At 49.1% G+C, this 6,784-nt stretch overlaps 1 long non-coding RNA gene across 1 annotated transcript; it reads right to left on the reverse strand.

Annotated features, from left to right (window-relative positions):
- Nucleotides 1–634: 634 nt before the first annotated feature.
- Nucleotides 635–4,393, reverse strand: LOC143740598 (uncharacterized). The gene is made up of 2 exons (XR_013204847.1): nt 4,293–4,393; nt 635–878 (listed from the first exon to the last, which is right to left on the reverse strand). It is a non-coding gene; the product is annotated as an uncharacterized LOC143740598 (long non-coding RNA).
- Nucleotides 4,394–6,784: the final 2,391 nt, after the last annotated feature.

Consider the following 6,784-nt stretch of genomic DNA (forward strand, 5'->3'; position numbering starts at 1 on the left):
TGGTACAGTGCTCATTAAGTAAATGCACAGCTAAACAGATGTGTTTTGAGTTTGGATTTGATTGTGACTACTGTAGGAGCACATCTGATCTCTTCTGGAAGCTGGTTCCAGCTGCGGCTGGCATAATAGCTAAAAGCAGACTCGCCGTGCTTAGAGTGAACCCTTGGAATTTCTAGCTGATGTGATCCTAGTGATCTGAGTGATCTGTTGGGTGTATATTCAGTGAGCATATCTGCAATGTATTGAGGTCCTAGGCCATTGAATGATTTATACACCAGTAATAATACTTTAAAATCAATCCTAAATGTAACTGGCAGCCAGTGTAAGACCTGAGGATTGGTGTGATGTGTTCATATTTCTGGTTCTGCTCAGAATCCTAGCAGAAGCGTTCTGTATGAGCTGCAACTGTCTTATGGTCTTTTTGGGCCAGTGGCCAGTGAGGAGTCCACTACAATAATCCACCCTGCTGGTGATGAAAGCATGCACAAGTTTCTCTAAGTCTTGACTGGAAACAAAGCATCTAATTTTTGCAATATTTTTCAGGTGATAGTATGCTGATTTAGTTATTGCTGTGGCATGACTACTGAAACTAAGGTCTGTGTCATACTCTCAGGATAGAAGACAGGAAGCAATAGCAAGTTAACGCTTTATTTGGTCAGTGAACACAAAGTCTCAAGACAACGGGCGTGGAAAGGTGGCGCAGGGACTTCAATGGCCAGGACCAGAACCGGATCAGGTGGTGAGATGAAAGATGAAGAATAATCCAACACGAAGACGGTGAAAGACGAAAACTCCAGCAAGACGACGATGATCACGGGAACACGAACAGGAGGGCAGACAGGACTGGAACACCGACAGAGGACACTTCAAACCACGATCTGACAAAAGGGATGAGAAAACGATAAGTTTATATAGAGTGGTGAGATGGGCTGCAGCTGGTGAATGAGATGATGATCAGCTGGAGTGGATTAGGCAATGACACACAACCACGCCCACAACGCGCGTGCATTCATACAACAACATAAACACGAGACGAGAAGGAAACAACGAATTTGTATACCGTGACAGTACCCCTCCTTCTAAGAACGCCTCCTGGCGCTCTCAGACCCCCTTACCTGTCGATTGTAATCATCGATGAGGGAGTGATCCAGAATGTCTCTAGCAGGTACCCAACTTCTCTCCTCTGGACCGTAACCTTCCCAGTCCACCAAGTACTTAAATCCGTTTCCCCTCCGCCTAGAGTCCAGAATGCGATTGACCGAATAAGTGGTCTCCCCATCTACGAGTCGCGGTGGGGGAGGAACCGGGGCTGGCGGATTAATACGAGAATGAAACACGGGCTTAATTTTGGAGACATGAAAAACGGAGTGAACCCTCCTGTACGCCAGAGGTAAATTGAGGCGGACTGCCACCGGACTAATGATCTTGGCGACAGTGAACGGGCCAATGAATTTGGGAGCCAGTTTATTAGAAACGGAGCGGAGAGGAATGTTTCTTGTTGAAAGCCACACTTTTTGACCAACGACGTATACGGGAGGCTTCGACCGGTGGCGATCGGCCTTGGCCTTGGTGCGCGCTCCCACCTGGAGTAGAGTCTCACGGGCTCTAGTCCAAGTGCGGTGACACCTCTGGACGAAGGCGTGAGCGGAGGGGACCGCGACCTCGGATTCCAGACTGGGAAAAATTGGTGGCTGGTAACCTAAACTACACTCAAACGGAGATAGGCCCGTGGCCGACACTGGTAATGTGTTGTGGGCGTACTCCACCATGGACAGTTGTTGGCTCCATGAGGAAGGATTCTTGGAAACCAAACATCGTAACACCCTCTCCAGATCCTGGTTGGCTCTCTCGGTTTGGCCATTGCTCTGGGGGTGAAACCCTGAGGACACACTAACCGTCGCTCCCAGTAATCTACAAAACTCTCGCCAAAATTTGGACACAAACTGGGGTCCCCTGTCGGAGACCACGTCCATCGGGAGGCCATGTAAGCGAAAGACGTGGTCCACGACTGTCAATGCTGTCTCCTTAGCTGAGGGTAATTTGGGTAAGGGGATAAAATGAGCCGCCTTCGAGAACCGGTCCACCACGGTCAAAACGACTGTGTTACCCTGGGAGGGCGGGAGGGCGGTAATAAAATCTACAGCGATATGGGACTAGGGTCTCAAAGGGACTGGTAGCGGTTGAAGTAACCCATCTGGGGGTCGATTGGAAGTCTTACCAGTGGCACAAACCGAGCAAGCCAAAACAAAACTGTGAATGTCACGAGCCATAAGTGGCAACCAGAATCGTTGCTTAGCTAAAAAACTAGTGCGATTAACTCCTGGATGACAAGCCACGTTGGAGCAATGACCCCACTGGATGACGTCAGACCTTAATCCCTCCGGCACAAATAAGCGATTCGGTGGGCAACCGGGCGGAGGCGTTACCCCTTCTAAGGCCGTCTTGACCATCGACTCGACCTCCCATGTGAGTGTGGAAACAAATAGGGTTTCGGGTAAAATGCACTCGGGAGTAACCGGGCGTTCGGAGCGATCAAAAATGCGAGATAAAGAGTCCGGTTTGATGTTCTTAGAACCCGGGCGGTACGAGAGAGAAAAATCAAAACGACCGAAAATAAGTGCCCACCGAGCCTGCCTGGAGTTCAATCTTTTAGCGGTTCTGATGTACTCTAGGTTCTTGTGGTCAGTCCAGATGATAAAAGGTACCCCCGACCCTTCTAACCAGTGGTGCCATTCCTCCAATGCTAACTTGAATGCCAACAACTCCCTGTTACCAATGTCGTAATTACGTTCGGCTGGGGATAAACGATGAGACAAAAATGCGCAAGGATGCATCTTGTTGTCTGCAGAAGAGCGCTGGGACAGCACTGCACCTACCCCCACCTCTGACGCATCGACCTCCACCACGAACTGACGTGAGGAATCAGGGGCAATAAGGATGGGGGCTGAAACAAAGCGGCCTTTCAGTTTGGCAAACACAGCTTCAGCTGTGTCTGACCACCTGAACGTCGTTCCGGGGGAGGTCAAGGCAGTCAGAGGTGCGGGTAGTTGGCTGAAGTTGTGAATAAAACGCCGGTAGAAATTGGCGAACCCCAGAAACCTCTGTAGGGCCTTACGGGAATCTGGACTTGGCCACTCTACCACAGCCTTAACCTTCTCAGGGTCCATACGCACTCCTTCAGACGAAATGATGTAACCTAGGAAAGGAACAGACTGTGCATGGAAATCGCATTTCTCCGCCTTGACAAAAAGCCCATCCTCTAGCAACCTCTGAAGCACTCGTCGGACGTGTTGCACATGTTCCTGGAGAGAAGCAGAAAAAATCAATATGTCATCCAGGTAGACATATATGAACTGATCTATCATGTCTCGCAACACGTCATTGACCAATGCCTGGAAGACTGCTGGGGAGTTGGACAGCCCGAACGGCATGACCAAATATTCAAAGTGCCCCCTGGGGGTGTTAAAAGCAGTCTTCCACTCATCCCCCTCCCTAATGCGAACCAAATGACAAGCGTTACGTAAATCCAGTTTTGTGAAGATAGACGCTCCCTGCAACCTCTCGAAGGCCGAAGACATCAACGGCAAAGGATAAGTATTCTTTACCGTGATGTTGTTCAACCCCCGGTAATCAATACAAGGTCGCAGAGACCCGTCCTTCTTCCCCACAAAAAAGAACCCCGCCCCTGCTGGAGAAGAGGAAGGTCGGATGAACTTGGTTGCTAGAGAATCAGAAATATATTTCTCCATAGCCTCCCTATCTGGGACAGAAAGCGAATATAACTTTCCTTTAGGCGGAGACTTACCTGGTAATAACTCTATAGCACAGTCATAGGGACGATGCGGAGGAAGAGAAGCAGCACGAGACTTACTGAACACCTCCTTCAGGTCACGGTACTCCGTGGGCACGGAGACAAAGATTCCGTTTGTCCGTTATACAAATCCCCTGCTTCCTCCTGAAACACAGAAACAGGCACAGACGGACAGGCAGACGCAAGACAAGACTTATGACATTCCTTGCTCCACTCCAGCACAACGTTTTGATGCCAGTCCACACGAGGGTTGTGACGGATGAGCCAGGGGTGACCAAGAACGATGGGTGCCAGGGGTGAATCCAGTAAAAAAAAAAAAAAGTCTCGGAGTGGTTGCCAGAAGTGATGAGTGTAATATCCTCAGTGATGAATGAAATGGTAGGGAGATTTTGACCGTTCAGTGCATGTACAGCAATCTTGTGTGTGAGGGGCTTGAAGGGGATCTGAAACTTGTGTGCGAATGTATAGTCCATTAAATTACCTTCAGCCCCGGAGTCCAGAAGTGCTGTGCAGTTGTTCTGGTGCACTGACCATCTTAGTCTTACCGGAAGGAGCGTAGATGTAGATGAGGTCTTTTCGGCGGAGATCCCACCCGATAGTATCCTCATGCTTACTATCGGGCTTGACCTTTTAACGGGCAGTTGTAGGCAAAGTGTCCCGCACCTCCGTAGTAAAGACAGAGGCCCTGGGACCTCCGCCACTCCTTCTCCTCCCAGGAAAGCCGAGCTCGCCCTACCTGCATGGGTTCGTGATCGTAGACAGGGCTGACCGCGTCCCCGCCGCTGAACCGTGGATCCTCGGCTCCACCCGCAACGCCAACTCAATGAGTCCATTCAATGAAGTGGCGAGGTCCAGGGCGTAGATCTCCTTCTGGACGCGGTCAGCCAACCCATGCAGGAATATGTCCCACTGCGCCTCCTCGTTCCATTGACACTCTGCCGCCAGGGTCCGAAACTCAATTGAGAAATCCGAGACTGACCTGTCACCCTGACGCAGGTCGGCCAGTACCCTCGCCGCCTCTCTTCCAGCGACCGCTCGGTCAAACACCAGTGTCTGGAACGAGGCGCAGCATGGGTCTTGGTTCTCCCACACCGCCGTTCCCCATAGCGCCGCTCTTCCAGTCAAAAGAGTCAAGACGAAGGCCACCTTGGCCTGTTCCGTGGAAAAAGTTCTGGGTTGGAGGGCAAAGTGCAGTGAACATCTCGTTAAGAACGCTCTACAGTGTGTAGACTCACCAGAATATGACTCAGGCACTGGCAGGCGGGGCTCCGACTGGAGAGGGTTCTCAGGTGGTGTGGGGGGAACAGCGGTGTGGGCGGCGCAGTGGGAGCTCGTAGAAGTTGGATCTGCTGGGTGAGCTCGGACACCTGCGCCACCAAGGATTGAACAGCACGACCCGTGTCGTTGAGATTCCTCTCTTGAGAATCCATCCTTCTAATGCTGTGGTGGATGAATTCCTCCAATGACGTGGCTGACGCACTCGCTGCTTCCATTCCTTGGTCAGATCGTTCTGTCATACTCTCAGGATAGAAGACAGGAAGCAATAGCAAGTTAAAGCTTTATTTGGTCAGTGAACACAAAGTCTCAAGACAACGGGCGTGGAAAGGTGGCGCAGGGACTTCAATGGCCAGGACCAGAACCGGATCAGGTGGTAAGATGAAAGATGAAGAATAATCCAACACGAAGACGGTGAAAGACGAAAACTCCAGCAAGACGACGATGATCACGGGAACACGAACAGGAGGAGAGACAGGACTGGAACACCGACAGAGGACACATCAAACAACTATCTGACAAAAGGGATGAGACAACGGTAAGTTTATATAGAGTGGTGAGATGGGCTGCAGCTGGTGAATGAGATAATGATCAGCTGGAGTGGATTAGGCAATGACACACAATCACGCCCACAACGCACGTGCATTCATACAACAACATAAACACGAGACGAGAAGGAAACAATGAATTTGTATACCGTGACAGTCTGACTCTAGAGACACACCCAGATTCCTGACTTGATTTTTAGTTGTTTGACCCCTAGACTGAAGGTATGCGTTCACCTTGAGAACTTCATCTTTGTTTCCAAACGCAATGACTTCAGTTTTGTCTTTGTTTAACTGAAGAAAGTTTTGGCACATCCAATTGTTTACTTCATCAATGGATTGGAACAGAGAGTTAATGGGGCTGTAGTCGTTAGGCGATAGGGATAATTAGAGCTGTGTATCATCTGCATAGCTGTGGTGAGCAATTTGGTTATTTCTCATTATTTGGCTCATTGAGAGCATGAACAGGTTGAATAGGAGTGGCGCAAGAATTGAGCCTTGAGGGGCTCTGCATGTCATGGGTGTCCACTCAGACTTATGATCTCCAATCCTCACATAACAACCTCTCCCTAACAAGTATGACCTGAACCATTTTAGGACTATGCCAGAAAGCCCCACCCAGTTTTCCAGCCTGTCAAGAAGTATGTTGTGATCGACAGTGTCAAATGCAGCACTGAGGTCGAGTAGTACAAGCACTGATAATTTGCTTGTATCAGTATTTAAGCGAATATCGTTTATTATCTCTATGAGCACTGTCTCTGTGCTGTGATGCGGTCGGAAACCAGATTGAAAATTGTCAAATTATCCATTTGAGCTTAAGAATTTGTTCAGCTGATTGAAGACACATTTTTCAATGATCTTGCCTTTGAAAGGAAGATTTGAGATCGGTCTATAGTTGTTTAATATGGTCTTATCCAGATTGCCCTTTTTCAGGAGGGGCTTGACAACTGCAGTTTTCAGGGAGTTCGGAAAACTCCCAGAGAGAAGTGAGGAATTTACCACTTCTAGGAGATCTGCTTCTAAGCTGTGTAACACATTTTTGAAAAAAGATCTGGGAAGTGCATCAAGGGCGCATGTTGATATTTTAAGGTGCTGTACGGTTTCTTCCAAACTTTTGCAATCAATTTCTTTGAAATCAGACATGGTGACTACT

Source organism: Siphateles boraxobius, unplaced genomic scaffold, assembly GCF_051911475.1.
Source record: "Siphateles boraxobius isolate OS27281-9 unplaced genomic scaffold, OSU_SipBor_1 175, whole genome shotgun sequence".
In the NCBI taxonomy this organism is placed as follows: Eukaryota; Metazoa; Chordata; class Actinopteri; order Cypriniformes; family Leuciscidae; genus Siphateles; species Siphateles boraxobius.